General features: G+C 45.3%; 1 protein-coding gene across 3 annotated transcripts in view; it reads right to left on the bottom strand.

The window, feature by feature from the left end:
* Window positions 1–20,217, bottom strand: part of SH3PXD2A (SH3 and PX domains 2A) — a gene marked incomplete at its 5' end in the record, with an annotated part of 213,327 nt that overhangs the window by 134,442 nt on the left and 58,668 nt on the right. The window lies entirely within an intron of this gene.

Genomic DNA, 20,217 nt, shown 5'->3' with positions numbered 1-20,217 from the left:
TTTGTGGAAACAAACCCCAATGTTATTTTAATTGCAAAACCAAATCCAGCTGCTTGCCCCCACACTGGAAGATCCCCTCCTCCATTTCCTACCTTCCCACCCTTGAGATCGCTGCTGTTTTTCCAGGGACAGACCCACTGGAAGAGTTTCCAGGGTTCTGGAGAAGAAACTTTTTTTCTTCTTCTGCTATTCTGGGCTAAAATTCTGTATAAACTGGAAAAATACACAGGAGACAGGATGGCCCAGGCCACGGCCCTTCTGCATGTAGCTAATCTCTCTTCCACAGGCACAGGCGGAGCTGGAGCTGAGTGGAGAGGGCAGGTCTAGCTCTGTGGACCCAGCTGTGTGACCTTGGTCAAGGCCTGGAAGCTGTCTCAGTTGACCCTCAGGCGCCTCATGGGTGAAATCAGGAAGATCAGTCACATGCTATCTGAAGTCCATTCCTTCCTTCAAATATTTATTGGGTACCTACTTAGAGCACTGGGCACTAAGAAAAAACGGCAGTAAAGAAACAAAGCCTTTGCCCTCAGGGAGTTTCCATTCTAGTGGAGGTAGACAAACAGTACACAAATAAATTATGTACTATGTTGGGGTGGGGATAAGTGCTACAAAGACAAATGAAGTAGGATAAGGCGTTAGAACAGAACAGGGTTGTTCTTTTACATGGAGTGGTAAGAACAGCCTTACAAGTCAGACGGCAATTCTGCAAGACCTGCAAGAGGTGAGAAAGGCGAGCCACACTGGAGGGAGACAAGAAGCGCAGAGCGTTTCTAGACAGGGGAAATAGGGAGTGCGAAAAGCCTGCAAAGACCAGGGTGGCTGGAGTGGAGCAAGCCAGTGCTGAGGTACGGGCAACAAGATCCAAGAGGCTGGACAGGCCCGGTCACGGAAGGGATGGCTCTCGCTACAGGGTAGTGAATGGGCCACAGAGTGGAAGCAGGCAGACCCGTGAGGAGCCTATAGACGGTGGCCTGGACCAAAGTGCTAACATTGGAGGTGGTGAAAAGTGGTCCTACATTAGATTTTACATGTGCGTGCATGTGTGCATATTCCCATCTATCCACCCACCCATCCAGCTCTAACACATGACTTTAGGATTCTCTCTTGCACAATCATCATCCAGAAACTGTTTAGAGCCCACATGTGAAGGGTGGGTCATTGTCAGATTCTATTCAAAACAAAACAGAGACTGCACAATTATTAACTTTCACTTCCCTCAATACAGACTGAAATTTAACAAAAGCTGGCTCATGAGTTTTCAAATAATGTTGTAAGTCCATCTCAAACATTTAATAATTGCCTGCTACATGTAAATACGAGCCCCTGGGCCATAACGCTATAGACTTGTCCCTAGAATTTTTTTAAATTAAGGTATTTTCAAATAAATTCTACACAGAGTAGGGCTCCTATTTTCTCCTTTCCTAAGCTATATTCTGTTTTGTAAACGTTATTTCTGTATTATGTAAAAATTCATGTTCACTGAGGGGAAAACAAAACCCTAGAAATTATAGAAGTGGGTGGTCAAAAAGAGAGTAAGAATCACTCATAATCCCTCCCCCTGAAAAAGTAACATTACCATTTTGGGATATATATCCTTTGCAGACATTCTTCCATGAATGCCAATAAAATGAGCTCATCAATATTTTTACACTATATAATGAAAATTTCCCCATGTCGATGAGTAGTACTTCCATACCAGCATGCTTAATTGTGACACAGAATTCAATGTTTGGATGGGCTGTAGTTTATTTACCTACTCCCCTACTGTTGGATGTTTAGGTTGCTTCTGACTTTTTACTGCTATTATATAATACTACAGTGAACATCCTTGCCCATACATCTATGCACACTTCTTTAATAGTTTTTCTACTTTTGTTTCATTTGGTTGAAATCTATGCATATTTATAGGAACCTTAAATCTTTTCTGGAAAATGACTGAGAGTACATGGATAACTACTTATGTGTAGGCAAGGCCTGGCACCTCTGAACAATGGCTCCACAGAATTCCTGAGGAAGAGTATGGAGGTGTCTGAGGAGAAAGGCAGGCCCAGCAACACACCTGCCCATACGTTAACATGCAGGTTCTGATTCAGTAGGTCCTGACAGGGCCATGAGATCCTGCATTTCTACAAAGTTCCCAGGTGGTGCTCAAACTGCTGGTCTGTGGACAGCAACAAAGCTCTGGAGCTGTGCTGTCCTATATGTCAGTTACTAACTACATGTGGATGTCAAGCCCTTGAAATGTGACCCACCCAAATTCAAATTCGGATGTACTGTAAGTGTAGAACATGCGCCAGGTTTCAAGATTTAGTACAAAAAAAAAAGGAATGTGAAATACCTCTAATAATTTTTGTACCGATTGCATGTTGAAATGATAATATTTTGGATACATCAGGTTAAATAAAAATACTTTAGAAATGATTTCACCTGTTCTACATTTTTAAGTGGCTACTAGAAAATTAAAAATTACGTATGTGGGTCACATTATATTTCTATTGGACAGGTTGCTCTAGAGCAAGACAATTATCAAAACATAGTTTGAAGACTGCCTATACCTGAATAACCTGGAGATAGATGGGTGTTTGTTAAAAATGCAGTTTCCTGAGCTCCTACCCAGAAGTTTGTGAACCTTTACTCTGGTGCTAGAGACAGGTAAGCAAGTTCTGGAGTGAAGGGGACTCATGAGGATGTATGAACAGGATTCTGTGGGAGCCAAAGTAGGAGGTCAGGGAAGGCTTCCTGTAGGAGGTGAAGCCAGCTCGATCTTGGCAGAGTGACAGTCTGAATTCCCTCAATGGGTTCAGGTGCCTCCTGAAGACTTGAGCTTTCCCTTAAAACGCCTCTTGGAGGATGCTTTCAATCAGGCTTCTCTCCCACCTCCTTCTTCTGTAACAGATTTTCATCTTCCCCCACCTCTGCCTTAATCTGCAGCCTTCTGAGGCCAAGATAAGCCCATCCACAAAGAGTACTGGGTCACTAGGTCCTGACCAGAGCCATGAGTGCCAGCTGGCCTGCTCCCCATCACCCCTATCCCCCAGGTACTGTGTCCAGCCACACGTCACCTAATCCCACCACCAATGCTGAGCCAGAAGAGCCTTGATGTCTGCCCTTTCCCTCCCCATCACCCCCAAGGCCCACCGGCCATAGCCACTGGAAAAGGAAGCACCACTAACCAGCTGCCAGTGACATTTTCTCTGCCTACAAGTCACTTTTCAAAGAAAGCAAATGCCCTTGTTCAGACTCTCAAGCAAACCAAATAAAGGCAGCCTAGCTGAGTTTACTCGGTGTGGGGAGCTCGCAAAGCAGCACCGTTCAACATCTATGGCAGAGTGGTGGGCAGTGGAATAAACATCTGCGGCCATGTTTGATATACAATCCAATGTCACCCTTACGAGGGGTGGGGGTGTGCAGGGGGGGGCAAGGGGCAGGCAGGCTGCAAAGTGGTTCTGTAACCTGCACAATTTGCAGGACTGGCTCCAAGAGATAAAACACTCACATGAAAGGCTGAGGAGGGCTGTCTCATGAAGAGGTCTGCCCAGGCCTTCCGTGAGGAGGAAGCCTGGGTGCGTGGGCAGTGAGGAAGGAAGGCTCCGCCCAGCAGAGACTTCTGCTTCGGCCACCTTTTCAGGCAGGAAGTGGATTCTCCTGTCACTCCAGCAAAGGCCTGACTCAGACTGGAAGAAAAGCAGGGCCCTTTGCCAGGGTCCTTCTTAGAGCGAGAGGCGTTTGGCTAATGGAGCCCTTTGCAACCACATCAGAACTTTTCAGCGTGTGGGGGACGCCAGGCTGTTTATCTAAGGGGTGGATAGTGTGAGAGATACAGGGCAGCTCGGCTCCAAGAGCTGGCCCCAGCCAGAGAAAGCTGATTCAGCAGCTCTTCTTGGGCAAAGCTGAGCAGCAATAAACACGGGGAGAGAGAAGGGTGGGCCCCAAGTCCAGCTGGGGCACATCTGTAACCCAAGAGGCCAACTCCTCGCCCTACAGAGAGGCTGGAAGTCCCAGCAACTCTAGCTTTAGTGCTCTAATCCTCAAACCTTAATCCACTTTTTTTCAGCTCAGGAACGAGGGGAACATTACTACAAGAGCTTGATGGTTCCCTGACCCAGAAATTCCTCTTACAAGGAGGAAAGACCACACAGTCTCCCTGGGGACCATGAGAGATCAAGAGAAACCTCTGAATTGGTTTGTCCATTCTACTAATTAAGGGCTTATCAGTCCCTGTGTTAGATACTAGGGAGAATCACAGAGAGACAGAGAGACAGACAATAGTGAAATGTGGGGCTTTTCTTCAAGTTCTCATTCACTGTGGCCTGAAATGTACTTCCCCTTTCCCTTCCTTCTTTGATGACCTTATCAAGTGGCATCTACTCTGGAAAGCCTTTGACCATCTCAGCCTAAGGTCATACCACCTTTTCTTTGAATTCTAAAAACACTCGTGGTTGGAATTCCCTATTTCAGTACTTCACACAGTCTTTTATGATTTTTTTTTTTTTAACAAGTTCACCTCATTGCCCAAGAATAAGCACCTTTCCCCTGGAATGGCACTGGCATCCTTGTAAAGAATCAGTTGATGAACCATAAATGAATGAGTTTATTCCTGAACTCTCACTTCTACTCTTTTGATCTATATGTTTATCCCTATACCTGTACCATACCATCTTCATTACTGTAGCTTTATATTGTTTTCTTTTTTAATAGACTTTATTTTTTTATTGCAGTTTTAGGTTCACAGAAAAATTGAGCAGAAAGTACAGAGAGTTCTCATATATGCCCTGACCCCACACAATGGCAGTCTTCCCCACTATCAAAATCCAAGACCAGAGGGTACGTTTGTCACAGCTGCTGAACCTATGTAAACACATTACTATCACACAAAGCCCATAGTTTACATTACAGTTCATTCTTTTCTTTTTATTAGTTGCCGGTGCACAAAACAATGTAATAGACATTTATCATTTATACCCCTCAAACTGTGTCAACCCCCTCCCCCATCCACTACCCTGCTGACATCGCACACAGCCATTACATTTCCACTGTCTCTATTCCTAATGCCATGGCAGTTCACTCTTGGTGTCGGTACATTCTATGGATTTTGATGAATGTATGTGATGACACGTATCCAATATTGTAGTATAATATAGAAGTTTCACTGCCCTAAAAACCCTCTGTGCTCCACCTATCCATACTCTCACCCCTATCCCCTGGAAACCACTAATATTTTTACTATCTCTATAGTTTTGGTTTTTACAGAATGTCATATAGTTGGAATCTTACAGTTATGTAGCCTTTCCAGATCGGCTTTGTTTAGTTCTTTTACAGTATGCGTGTGAGCTTCTTCTATGTCTTTTCATGGCTTGATGACTCATTTTTTGGTGTGGGGGGGCACTAAATAATATTCGTTGTCTGGGTGTACTACAGTTTATTTATGTATTCACCTACTGAAGGACATCTTGGTTTCTTCCAGGTTTTGGCAATTATAAGTAATGCTGCTATAAAACATTCATGTGCACGTTTTTGTACGGACACAAGTGTTCAACTCATTTGTGTAAATACCAAGGAGGTTGATTAACGAATTATATAATAAGAGTGTGTTTAGTTTTGTAAAAAAAACTGCCAAACTGTCTTCCAGAGTGGCTGTACTAGTCTGCATTCCAACCAGCAATAAATGAGACTTCCTGTTGCGCTACATCCTTACCAACATTTAGTGTTGTCAGTGTTTTTGATTTTCACCATTCTAATATAGGTATACAGTGGTATCTCACGATTGTTTTAATTTGCAACTCTCTAGTAACATGTTTATTTGCCATCTATATATTTTATTTAGAGATGTCTGTTTAGATCTTTGCCTATGTATTAATCAGGTTGTTCGTTTTCTTATTGTTGAGTTTTAAGAGATCCCTATATAGTTTTGATAATAGTCATTATCAGATATGTCTTTTACAAATACGTTCTCCCAGTTTGTGACTTGTCTTGTCATTCTCTTGATGTATTAATTTCTGAAATCAGGAAGTATGAGTCCTCCCTCTTTGTTTTTCTTTTTCAGGATTGTTTTGCCTATTTGGACTCCCTTGAATTTCCATATGAATTTTGGGATCAGCTTGTCAATTTCTGCAAAGTAGCCAGGTGAGATTTGACAGGACTGCATAGAATTTATAGATGAATTTGTGGCGTACTACCTTCTTAACAATATTAAATCTTCCAATCCATGAACATGGGATGTCTTTCCATTTATTTAGTAACATTTTTGTTTTAATGTCTCTTTTGTCTGATATTAATATAGACCCTACAGCTCCCTTATTTTCTATGATAATATTTTGATTCCCTTAATAATTTTTTTCACTATATTTCTGAGTTATTTCTTAATAGTTGCTCTAGAGCTTACAGTATACAGCTTACCTTATCAGGATCTACTTTATACTGGCTTAATTCCAGTGAGATAGAGAAACATTACTCCTATATAGGATATTCTCTTTTTATTTTTTGTACTGTTATTTATACATGTTACATTAATATGCCTTACAAACCCAATATTGTTATAATTACTACAGTAGACCCCGACTAGGAGCTAAGTGAAAAGGGAGTCCTATGTTCTGGGCTGCACAGGCCAGGAGCAGAGCTTCTGTCAAGCAGAGATGGGGGAGGACGGGAGCAATTGTGGTTCAAATGCCATTTTTACTGAAATTTAGTAGATTTTCTTAAATAAATATTTCTCCATTTGCTATGTTTGTAGGCCCTTAGGACAATTTCCACAGACTTCAATTTATTTAAAAAAAATAACTTTTACCATATACGGCTGAAAGGAGAGAGTTCAGAGAGCTCATCAGGCAGCCATTCCAGAAGTGCTCTCCTTTCATCTTTTCTTTCTGTTCCCTCACCCCAAAGTGCCTAGCCCCGTGCTGGCTGCCCAATTGGGACAGAGATCATCACACCTTTGGTGTCTAATGATTCTCAAAATGTTGGCACAACCCTGAACTTTCACATGAAGATAAAAAAACAACAGATTTGAGAGGGACTGGACAGCACGTCTAAAACAATTATTAGCAAATCCTTTTGGCGGGGAGGGATTCAGCAGAATTCTCTGTTCAAATGAAATCTACTGTCAAATTTCAATATATTTTGGGGGGTATAGATATCCTATCATTCCAGAACAATCTGTTGAAAAAGACTATTCCCATTGAATTTCATTAACTCCTTTGTCAAAACTCAATTAGCTATATATGCATGAGTCTATATCTGGATTATCTATGCTATTCCACTGATAGATATATATATCCTGACACCAACACTATCCTTTCTTGATTACTGTAGGCTTTTAGTTAAGTCTTGAAATCAACTTTTTCTTCTTTTTCAATATTGTTTCGGTCATCCTAGATCATTTGCATTTTCAAACACATTTTAGAATAAATTGATTAATTTCTATAAAATAAAAGCTTCCTGGAATTTTTAAAAATTCAGATTGCACTGACTCTGTAGATTAATTTAGGGAGAACAGCTGTCTTAATAATATAGAGACTTCCAATCCATGAATATGGTAAATCTTCCCACTTATTTAGATCTTCTTTCAATTCACTCAGCAATGTATTGTAGTTTTCTTTTTTTTTCAAAACTTTTTTTTTTTTTAATTGGGGAAGGGGAACAGGACTTTATTGGGGAACAGTGTGTACTTTCCAGGACTTTTTTCCAAGTCAAGTTGTTGTCCTTTCAATCTTAGTTGTGGAGGGCACAGCTCAGCTCCAGGTCCAGTTGCTGTTGCTAGTTACAGGGGGTGCAGCCCACCATCCCTTGCAGGAGTTGAACCGGCAACCTTGTGGTTGAGAGCCCACTGGCCCATGTGGGAATCGAACCGGCAGCCTTCGGAGTTAGGAGCACGGAGCTCTAACCACCTGATCCACCAGGCCAGCCTCGTATTGTAATTTTCAATGTAAAGATCTCACACATCTTTCATTAAATTCATTCCTACGTGTTTTATGTGTTTTGATACTATTATTATAGTGTTTTAAAATTGTATTTTACAATTGCTGCTAGTATACATAAATACAATTGATTTTTGCATATTGATAGTAATCCTGCAACTTTGTGAAAATTACTTATTAATTCTAGTAGGTATTTTTGTCTTTTGCATATTCCTTAGTATTTTCCACATAGACAATCATGTCAGCCAAAAAAAAAAAAAGACAGTTTTACACTTTCCTTTTACAAATCTGTATGCCTTTCATTTTTCTTTCCTTATTTCAATGGCTAGACTATCCAACACAATGTTGAATAGAGGAGGTAAGAGAATATTCTTACCTTATTCCAATCTTAGGAAGAAAGCATTCAGTCCTTCACCATGGAATATGATGAACAGTAGTAGGTTTGTGTACATGCTCAGGTTCAAGAAGTTTCCTCTGATTTTTAGTTTACGGAGTTTTTAAATTATTGTTATTATTATAAATGAGTGCTGACTTCTATCAAAAGCTTTTGCTAAATCTAGGATATCCATTTTTCCTCCTTTAGTCTGTTAATATGGTGAATTAGACTGATTGGTTTTTAGAGCGTTTGAACCAAGTTGCATTTTTGAGATAAACCCTACTTGGTCATAATGTGTTATCCTTTTTATATTCTGCTGGACTAGATTTGCCAATGTTTTTGCAAAGAATCTTGCATCTATGTGCCTGATGGCTATTATTCTGAATTTTCTTTTCTTATAATATCCTTACCAGGTTTTGATACCAGGATTAATGCTGATTTCACACAATCAGTTGGAAAATGTTCCTTCTTCCTAAGAGTTTCTGTGTAAAATGGTATTATTTCATTCTTCAATGTTGGACCTAGTGGGCTCTCACATCCTTATTAAAAAGAAATTAACCCTTTGAAATTATAAGACACTAGGCTTAAAAGAGAAAATTAGATCAAAAAGTTCTAGAAAAGTGTAGTAATGATGCCTGCACACCAATGTGAATGGACTTAATGCCAACGAAGTGTCCACTTTTAAAACAAGGTTAAAATTGTAAATTTTATTATGTATATTTTACCACAATAAAAAAAATGGCAGGTTTTATGTTTTATATGTATATATTTTACCATTATACAGAGGGTGCCAAAAAAATGTATATACATTTTAAGAAAGGAAAAAAACTATTAAAATTGTAATAATATATACCGATAACAAAAGATGAATACAAGTCATGTGTATACATTTTTTTGGTACCTATATATATATATTACATATATATATAATATACTTGTATATGTGTGTGTATATGTACTGGGGGTGCCAAAAAATGTATACACGACTTGTATTCATGTTTTGTTATCGGTATATATTGAGTATTACAATTTTAATAGTTTTTTTCCTTTCTTCAAATGTGTACACATATTTTTTGGCACCATCTACGTACACACACACACACACACACACAGAGAGAGAGAGAGAGAGAGAGAGAGAGAGAGATCTCCTAAGGCTACAGAAAGAGAGAGAGTGTGGAGAACCAGCAGAGCATTGACATGAACCAGGAGTCATTAAAATGTTGTCCTTGTCACCCCAGGAGAAGCCACTCAACGAGCATGAAGCAAAGCATTCAAGTCTGGAGCCTGGGCTCAAAACTGCCCCAGCTGACTGAGTGATCCTTTGTGAGGCACTTATCATTGTTTATGCAACAAGGAAAGATGATGCAACTCACAGGGAAGATATGAGAACCCCGAGAAGATGTGGTGGCCTATTCTATAAACAGAAAGGGGCAGCAGAGGCATGAGGCAGTGGGGCGGTTGCTCAGAAAGTTCCCTGGACGAGGTGAAGTTGAAGGTGGGTGGACAGGATGGATACAGGCTCTCTTTGTGAAATCACTACAGCATTCAAGGAACAGCCTTGACCCCACATATCCCTGAAGCAGCAGCCAGGGAGAACAAAATGGGGCAGAGAGGACCTGTCCACCTCGGTGAAGAGCTGCCTGTGTTAGATGCATTTGGTTGCTGGAGCATGGGCCCATGCCGTGCTGAAGCCAAGACACAGGGCACTTTGAGAGGGAGCCCAATCCAGCGTCCAAAAGACCTTATTAAGTCAAAGAAATCTTCCTTGACCGTTTTCTGGAAAACATGAAAGCCTTCACTACTTGAAATCCCTTCCCAATCAAGCCATTACCACTGACATTCCATGCACTGCATGAGTGTGATTCAGAAAGCGTGGAAGTCATGGTCCACGATCTGATTGGGAGCTGGAGAGCCTAGTAGTGTTAGATGAGTGTCAACCTGCTGAGAGGCAGAAGGTCAGTGTGGCTGGAGTAAGCAAAGCAGATTCTCAGAGGAGGACACAGGAGAACGAGGCCTTGAATAAAGGATAGAGAAAAGGGAGGACAGCATTCCAGAGGGAGGAATGGTGAATAAAAAGGTTTGGTAGTGGGAGGGTCAGGATTGTTAGATGAAGCAGTCTGATTGGAGTGAACTGACTTGTTCATGAATTCCATGAAATGCTGCCATGTGTCAAAGAAAGAGATGGGATCCGGGGTGGAGGCCCTTGATAATTATTTATTCCAGTGATTTGGGGTAATCACATGGTTGGCATCAGGATGAGGGTGCGTGCCTGATGTGTCACTCCACAGGCAGTTAGGGTATCCTAAAGGATCACTGGAAATGGGGCGAGATGGAGAAACAGTCATTTCCAGAACTCATTTTGAGGACAGTACCACGTGTGGATAGAGTCTCTGGGGTGGGGGGTGGCAGGTGAGACACCCCTGGGTCTGGTGATGGGTTGGTCATTTGCTTTGCCGTCTCAGATGAACCTATCAACATTAAGTAAGGACTCACTGCATGTGTGTGCGCGCGTGCACACGCGTGCGTATGTGTGTAATCTCACTGTATTAACTTGCTACGGCTGCTGTAATAAAGTACCACAAATTGAATATGGCTTAAACAACAGAAATTTTTTGTCTCAGTCCTGGAGGCTAGGAGTCCAAGATCAAGGTGTTGGCAGGGTTGGTTCCTTCTGAGGTCTGTCTGTGCAGGAGGATCTGTTGTATGTCTCTCCTCTCATTTCTGATGGTTTGCTGGCAATCTTTGGTGTCCCTTGGCTTGTAGGAGTATTCCCTTTATCACTGTCTTCATCTCCACATGGCGTTCTCCCTGTGTGCACGTCTGTGTCCAAATTTCCCCTTTTTATAAGGACACCAGTCATTAGATTAGGGGCCCACTCTATTCCCGTATGACCTCATTTTAACTAATTACATCTGCAACAACCCTATTTCCAAATAAGGTCACATTCTGAGGTCCTGGGAATTAGGACTTCAACATGTGAATTTTGGGGGACACATAAGACTTCAATCTCTAACACCGACGCACGTTAAAACAATAAATAACTATTAAAAGAGAAAATACTTGCCCATATTCTACAGACTTGCCCGAAAGTCTCTTCCTGAACTCACAGTGGTGCCTATACAACATTTTGGAAAATGTGAATAATAATAATATAATAATAATAATAACAATAATACATAGTGCATAGCTAGTCAGATAGGGATTCAATTCAGTTTCCTCATCTGTAAAATGGGGGTAGTGATAGAACCTGCCTGATAGGGTGGGTGAGAGGATTAAATGAGATGTGTGTAAAGTGCTTGGCACAGAGCCTGGCAGAGACTAAGTGCTCCATACGTGTTTACTATTATTATCATTCCTGTCATCATCATCACTCGTTAGGACACCAGGCTGTGTCCCTGATGCCAGGGAAAGTGCTTGGGAAGCTACAGCCCTGAGGTCAGCAGGGGGACCAGGAGGGCCAGACGGGTCTGGGAGGGATCTTGGGCAGGCCTGGCCTGGCCGTGAGCATCTAGGGGCCCCGAGGGGAGCTGTCCAGCTGGTGTGCGTGGGCCAGGCTTAGGGAGGAGGCCTCTGGCTTTTCCAGCAGCTCATCAGGTGCGTGGGCGCTAGTTGGGACATGTTTTACATTAATGTGGTAGAGCCTGGGCTGATCTCCTAACGCCCACAGCGAGATGCACACAACAAAGAAAGTAAAGATGTGCAGGATGGTGCCATCCCAGGGGAATGTCCTCAAGCCTGCACGGTGTCCAAACCACTAGCTACACCGATCTACCCCTAGAACTGCCAGTGCATTCATTCCCTACACCCATCATGCTGACCTATAGCCTTCAGAGAAAGAGCACGGGCTGGGACTCAAAAGAGAACGGTTCCAGCCCCAGCCTGCAACGACTTGCTGGGTGACTGGGGCAAACGGATCAGCTTCTCTGGGCAGCAGTGGCCTCATCTGTGAAACACGTGCCCTGTTTCCAGAGGGTGTTGTGAAGATCCAAGGAGAAGACACCTGAGAAAGTGCTGCCGAATATCAGATGCAATTATTCCTACTTCTCTGGGCCTCAGTCTACTCATCTGTGAAATGGGGTCAAGCTTATCTTCTCCTTCCTGGAGGCTGATGAGAAGTCGAAAAGGGAAAATGTATACGCAAAGTACTTTCACACATGCCAGGCATGGAGGAAACCATCAGAAGCAGTCATCTCTCTTAGCCTTGTTCTACCACTATTTCAGTACTATAGTTAGTGATAGAATGCCTGAGCTCTGAAGTCAGAATTCCAGCTTATTCCTTCCTAGCTACATGACCTTGGCCAAGTCACTTAAACTCTCTGGTGCCCAGTTGCCTCATTTGTAAGGTAGGGTGAGTAAAAACAGCCACTCCATGGTGGTGAGTGGATTAAATGAGATACCACAGGTGAGCAGAGGGCCTGATAAATAGGATCACCTTATTCAAGGTGAAGAGACTCCAGTGGTATCTTCCTATCTCTGGTGGTCTCTTCCAGCCCTTTCTGCTTTGGGGGAGCTGTCAGCTAAGCCACCCTGCCCTTACTGTCAATGGCTGAAAAGACTTCAGGGTCCATCACCTGTAACTTCACAGCCTTCACTGATTAAGGCTCTTGCACTTTGTCCCAGCACAAGCTTGCCTCACACTCCCCTTGTCCAGGAGGGAAGGGCATCACGCTAGCTAGGACAGCTGATACCCTGAAAAGCGAGTGACAAACAGGGCTGGGTCAGAGATCCTGGATTCAGTCAGCTCTGAGACCAGCTTCAGGGAGAACAGGTAGAGTTTCCCCGCACAGAGTCTGAGGGGTGGTTTCCTAGTGGGCAACTGGAGCTACACTCCAATCCCCTTCAACACCTCAGTGTTGCTTGCTGGCCCCCTGCAGCTTGCTGGCCCCTCTTTCCTCTCACCCCCAGGAAAGTGTGGGGCTGGAAGAGCTAGGCACTGGGCAAGGAGAGTGAGTACCGGGTGCTGTGAGGGGCAAGGCTAGAGGGGTCATCAGAGACTAGAAGAAGAGCTTGGGCTTCCTTCTCCAGGCTACAGGAGCCCCTGAAGGATGTTAATCAGGAATAACCCTGTGAAAGCAGAATTCTAGAGGTAAGTCTGCCCGGCATAGTGGTGAAAGAGACATCTGTGTGGGGGACAGATCACCAGAGAGATACTGGCACCAGCCCAGGGTGCCAGTAGTGACACTCCCCCACAGAGAAAGAGGCCAACCCTAAGGCAAGTCTGTGCATGTGTGCGTGTGAATGTGCATGCGTGTGTGTGTGTTTTCCAGCAGGGTCCTGGCTAAGGTCACCCTATTCCCTCCTTGAGAATCTCTAGCTCTCCCTTAGGCTCACCAGAGACCCTAAGATTTCTAAACGCCTACCCCCAAAGCTGTTCCACACGGACCTCTGAGGACCATCAACAAAAAGCACAAGGCCTGAAGAAGTTGGAGAGGGAAGGAAGAAGGGCAGACCTCCACCTTCCATTTCCGGCGGAACCATGCCCCCAGCCCCAGAGTTTCTTGAATCCTCTCATCCCGATCATCAATCCAAATGGCCCAGAACTGTGCTCCCCAAAGTGCCCTAGCCACCGTGGGATCAAAGTCAGGCCAGTTTGGGACAAAGATAGCACATTCTTGGCAGAGATGAGGCCAAGACAGAACTTCGGTAATCCGGGGCCCAGGCTGCTGTTCAATGCGGTGAGATTCCAGAACTGGTCTCCAGAGTGCTCCTCTGACACTGCTCTCTTGAACAGAAGCCAAGTGGGACACTTCTAATCGACAAGCCCACATCCTGGACTTCCTTTTTTCCCCTTCTCCGAGTGTCTCCTTTTCCCACTTTTTCTCAATCCCAAATGGGTCAGGGTACTTCTAAGCCCGATGCTCATCCCTCTCCTTCCTTCAAAGTCTTGTGCAAAACAAAACAAAAAACAAAAGAATAGGCTAAAGAAGAAGGCTAGGGTCATGGGCAGCGTCTAGCTCTTCCCTGTGGCCTGGCCCTGTCAATGCGGAACCTTCATTCTCAAGAGCTCGCCCCTCCTCTGCTTGGGATTGACCCTGGAGCTGTGCATGAGCACCAGTCAAATTCAGGAAAGGGTGCTGAAAGCTACCTCAAAGATGCTGGAAGCCTCCCGTGAGGCTGCCTGCTGTCAGGTGGACCCGGCAAAAGCCAGGAAGGCCCAGGTAGTTTCCACCAGAACCTGCTGACTTGGGTAGGTCACCTGCTCAACCCACCTTCATCTTTCTCCCCCATTAGAAACTTCACAGCATTAGAGACCAAACCACAAACGAAACCTCTTTGAAGGTTCTGGTGAAGAGAGCACTAAGTATGTACCATCTCTTACACTGCTTCAATTCTGCTCCCATCTGATGGCTTCATCTCTGGCTTCATCTTTTGTTGTTTCTCTGCCTCCCGTGGAACACAAGCCTATTCATGATCTCTGCCCCAACTGACCTCTCCAGCTGCATGTCTTCTCAATGCCGCATGTCCCCACATACTACATGGCATGTCTGCAGTCCTAACTGGACACAACAATGCTGTTCCACAGCTCTGTTCCTTTGCATATTCTGTTCCTCTTACCTGGAGTGCCCCACCCTATGTGATCTCTTGTTGTCACGACCTCTCTCTCACACCTTTATGCAGGTTTCCCTTCACTTATTCCCTCCTTTAGATTGTTTCTGTAGTTTGGTCACACTTCTGGAAATGCACTTACCACTATATTGTAATTATTTGTTTGTATACCTGCATCCTTTCAAAAGCCTGTGAGCTTCTTGAAAGCAAGATCTGTGCCTTGACATACCCACTGTCCGTTACACAACTGGACTACATTTTCCAGCCTCCTTTGCTGGGAGGTGTAGCCCTGTGACTGAAGTCTGACCAGTGGAATATGAGCAGGGGTGATGTATGCCTTTGCCAGACAGTTCATAAAATCTCCCTGCAATCATTCTACACTCTCTCTCTTCCCTTCCCTATTTTCTGGATACAGAGATCTATGGGGGTTGGAGTCATCAGATAGTAAATCCTGGGTTCCTGAATGACTACCTGGAGCAGAGCCCTCCAGTAACTTGTTTTGGTCTATGACACGAGCAAGAAACAAATTTCTATTATATTGAGTCACTGAGAGTTTGTTCCACAGCAGTTAGACTGTCTTGGCTAATACAACAGGGCTCAGTCAAGGTCTGTTGAACCAAATTGAAAGAGGGAAGACAATATAAAATGCAGAAACCTCCTTGATCCAATCAAGTCAGGCACAACTGAACTATTCCCAAAGCCAAGACATCAGTCCTCCTCCCCCTGCCCCATCCACCAAATCACACATACAGCATTTAGAACGTCAAGCATTCCCCAGGAACGACTAAGAAGGGTGGGGATTAAGGACTTGCCAGATGACCTGTAAAAGTCACCACAGATGAGTAAGCCCCAACTTGAGATCCTGGTTCCACAAGTTTGTAGAAGGCACACAGAGGTGCAAAGTTGAATTGCAGGAAGGGGCCTGCTCCTCCCACACAGGAATTAACACCCTTGACACATGACCATTCAAGCTCATAGGAACCCTTCCAATGACGGGAACTCACCACCTCTCTGAGGCAGCCCACACCACCCCTGGCAGCTTCTGGAAAGTGCTGGAACAGTGTTCCGCACACAGAGCCCAAATGCACTAGGCCAAGTTCCCACCTGGTCACAAAGAGCTGTGACCAAATGGGAGAAAGATCACAGTGGACAGAAGGAAGAACAAGAAAGGAATGAAGACGAAGGACTTCAAATGTATGTTTCCAGTATCTGTGCCCTCACTATTCAAGGTGTGATCCCTGAGACTAGCCATGTCATCACCTGAGAGCTTGGCGGAAGTGCAAAACATCAAGCCCCATGCAGACCTACTGAATCAGAATCTATATTTTAACAAGATCACTAAGTAGTTGGTATGCATCTTAAAATGTGAAAGCCCTCCCTGTTCCACCCAATCTTTAAAGAGTGTTCCCAACAGCAAGGCTAGCCTATAAGCCAAGAAAGGCAGGCACACAGAAGGATCAATGGGAGCGAAACAGCAGAACTTGTCTTTAAAAGTGTTGAAGGAGGATGCAGGCCTCTCTCCCCATCCCCTATGCAGCAATCCCCCTTATCTGCTGTTTCACTTTGCACAGTTTTCGTTACCTGCAGTCAACCTCAGTCTGAAAATATTAAATGGAAAATTCCAGAAATAAACAATTCACAAGTTTTAAAATGTGTGCCATTCTGAGACACATGATGAAATCTCTTGCCTTCCCACTGTACCCCCCAGGACGTGAATCTTCCCTTGCTCCAGCTTATCCAAACTGTATATGCTCCCTGACCGTTAGTCACTCAGTAGCCATCAGTTATCAGATTAGTTATCAGGGAGCGACCACGCACACATAACTTGTATTACAGTATATTGTTATTATTGTTCTATTTTATTATTTGTTATTGTTGTTAATCTCTTACTGTGCTTAACTGTAAGTGAAACTTTGGGTATGTAGGTATAGGACAAAACACAGTATATATAGTGTTCGGTACTATCCATGGTTTCAGACATCCCCTGGGAGTCTTGGAACATATCTCCCACGGATAAGGCGGGACTACAGTACTCAGTTCCAGGTGGCCATACATTCGTATTCATTCAGTGATTTCTTGAGCATCTGCTATGTGTCAAGCACTGTTCTAGGCACTGGGAAAACAGAAGCTAAAGAAGAAGCAAGGTCCTGCTAGCCTACAGCTCACATTCCAGCAGGCATGAGACAGTAAACAAGAAGACAAATAGTTAAATAAGATGATGACAGGCTGTGGTAAGTGTCGAAGACAATAGGATGTAACAATGTAACTGAGAGTGAAAGGGCTGGGGTGAGGGCTGTCAGGGGAAGCAGTCAAGTTAGGCCTCTCTGGGAGGGGCCACACGAGCTGAGGCCTGAGTACCAGAGGGAGTCGGCGGCTTGAAGATCTGGGGAAAGGGTGTTCCAGGCAGTGGGAACAGCAATGGTAAAGGCCTCAAGGCAGTACTGTGTTTGGTGTTTCAGGAGCAAGTGATTGATTGGCAAGCTGCAAGCCAATGAAAGGAGCCTGGAAGGGCAAATGAGGGCCCACCACACAGGGCCTGGGGCAGAGTAAGGAGTTGGGAGTTCATTCCAAAAAGAAAGGAAGTCTTTCAGAAATATTATAAACAGAGGTGTGATGTGATCTGATTTAGGTTTTAAAAGGATCACTCTAGTTGGTGGGAAGACAAGAGTACGAGTGGGAGATCCCTGAAGAAACCAGTTGAGTTTGTCCAGGTGGGAGGTGATGGGGCTGGACCAGGGTGGGTCAGAGTAGACAGAGAGGAAAAGGGCAGAGCCAGGCTACATTTTGAGGTAGGTCTGAGAGGATGCCTGGACTTGCTGTTGGGTTGGATATGGGACATGACTGGCCAGGTTTGGGATGGTCCCAACTGGGTTTGAATCCCTTTGGCACCTCAGGTGCTCATAACAGCTGACCCAGGCAGCCCATAGGCCTCAATCAGGCCTGATGGCATCAAGGGCCCATATGAACACCAGCTGCCTCTATGGCTTCCTTCTGGGTCACTAAGGTCAGCCACTTAGCCCACAGTCGTCTTTTCCTGTAACTTCTCCTTTCTGTAGGCCCCTTTGGGCCAAGGACTTCCTATTGTCTCTTCACATTCTCAAAAGGAGAACAAAAGGTAGGGCCTGTATGGAAAAAGAGAAAAATCCCTGAAGCAAAAACTGAAACTCAGGCAGAGTTGTAGGGGATGGGTGGTCCTTGTAAAGCAACCCACACAGGAGGCAAGTCACCCAGGGCCGCCTGGCCTTGGGCTTCCGGGACCCTGTGGCCAGCTCTGTTTCACAGGCTTTCCTTGGGGGAGAACTTGACTCCTGCCAGAGAACCAGGAAATGCAATAGGTAAAATTTTCCCACAGCATGCAGTGTCCTCCAGCCACCATGGTGCCCAGCTATTGATGGCTAGTCCTGGTGACAGCCCTGCTGACCCAGGTCATGACTTCCTCTCGGTGACCTCACAAACATGGCCGCTGCCCACTTAGGACTTGGTGCAGAAGGAGGGGAAGTGCAAGGAGAGAAAGGGCTGGCTGCTGAGGACTGCCTGGTGCCCGTGTGCAGACCTGCCTCCCTCTCAGTCCTGCACAGAGCAGGGCTCTCCCTGACCTTGTGTGTGCCCATGACAGTCCTGCCTCCACGCCTTCACTCACGCTGGTCCCCCTGCCTGGCCCACCTTCTCGGTCTACCTAAACCCAGCCCTTCTCCTAGGCCCACCTTCAGTCGCACCTTGTCAGGAAAACCCGAGACAAGGAGAAAGGGAATCTAGCGTTTATCTGACACCTCCTCTATATTCACCACGCAATGTGTATTGTTAAAAAACATATCAAGCAAATGTTGCAAAATGTGAACAATTGTTCTATCTGGGCGGCAGGTCCACTGATGGCTGTTTTTTTCTGTAGGATTAAAAATGTTCATAATTAAAAATAAATGATGGAAAATAAAAAGCTGATTGGCTGCAGTGCAGAGAAGCTGCTGGAAGGGGTCGGACTGGAGCACTGGGGAGTCCTGGTAGGAATGCCATGGGTGCAAGTGAGGAGTCAGGAGGGCTTGGCTGAGGGGGAGGAGAGGAGGAATATGTTGGGGTAAAATGGTACAGTCACTGAGAGATGGAAGAGGAGAGTCGGAGGAGGGAGGGAGGGAGGGAGGAGCGGTGGGAGGAGGAGGAGGGAGGGAGAAAGGGTGAGAGGAGGAGGGAGGGAAGAAGGGAGGGGTCTCGATAGAAGCTAGGTTTAGAACATACTGAGGTGCAAGCACACAGTATGTTCTAGTATGTTCTACTAGGTTTAGAACATACTGAGGTGCAAGCTTATAAGTGGAAATGTCTTGAAGGGTCAGCCTGCAGGTCGGCTCCTATTCCATCGGTCTCCACGCCTTCAGCCCCACCCTGAACTCAGTGACTTGCCCACAGCAGGTGGTCAGGTGCTCACTCTGCAGCCTAGCTGATGAGGCTTGGACCAGAGAGAACTGCCCCTCACTGGGAGATGTCCAAGCGAGAGCAGAGCCCGATCCCTAGCCTACTTCTGATGCCCTACCTGACCCAGATCATGACAGCTGGTGGGGTAGTTTGGGAGCCAGCCTGACCCTACAAGGGCCGCTCCCTTTCCTGCAAATGTCCACTGCTCAGCTTTTTCTAGGAGGGACAGAGGCGGGGCAGGCGGGTCTCTAGAGGAACAGCTAGCATGGGGTAAGAATGCCTAAACATGAGCCACTCCCAGGAAAAAGGTTAATTACCAGGGCCCACACTGTCCTGGAAGAGGAAGCAGCTTCCCTCCCCTCCACAGAGTTTTGCCTCCAAGGGTGCAGACTGGCAAAGCCCCTCATTCATCACAGTTAGTGACCCCATATAGACTAGGGTCAGGCTCTCACCTGCCCTTCTCCCAGACTCCTGTTTGAAATGTGGCAGCATTGGGGGCAAAACCAGAGAGACCCAAAGACTGGCAAAGACATACCAGTGCCTGAGAGGTTGGGGAAAGGCCACAGGGATGGACAGCTACTCCCAGAAACAGACCTGGGCTCAGAGAGCTTTGGGGAGATAGAGATAAGTAGAGAAACTGGAGAAAGAGAAAGACAGAGGGGACACTAAAGAGAATCGACTCACGAGCAGAGAAAAGGAAATGAACATCCTCACAGAAATTGATGCTTTCTCTCTCTCTCTCTCTGCCCAGACCAAACCCTCCCCAGCCGGGGAAGGGGGTTGGAGCAGCACCCACCTCCTGTGTGCAGCCCAGCCCTACCTTCTCTGAAACCTTCCTGGCAAGGGAGGGAAAGCACCTCTCCTCTCCAAGGTGCGGGGCTTCCCAGGCCACCTCTGCCATGCTCTGGCCCAGGCAGGGGCCACGTCCAAGTTATGACTGGCAATCGACAAGAGGGGTTTAGCAAGTGGATTCCAGAG

This window comes from Rhinolophus hipposideros (assembly GCF_964194185.1).
Source record: "Rhinolophus hipposideros genome assembly, chromosome: 15".
Lineage (NCBI taxonomy): Eukaryota > Metazoa > Chordata > Mammalia > Chiroptera > Rhinolophidae > Rhinolophus > Rhinolophus hipposideros.
The sequence above is the reverse complement of the archived record's forward strand: the minus strand, read 5'-3'. Positions and strand labels throughout refer to the sequence as shown.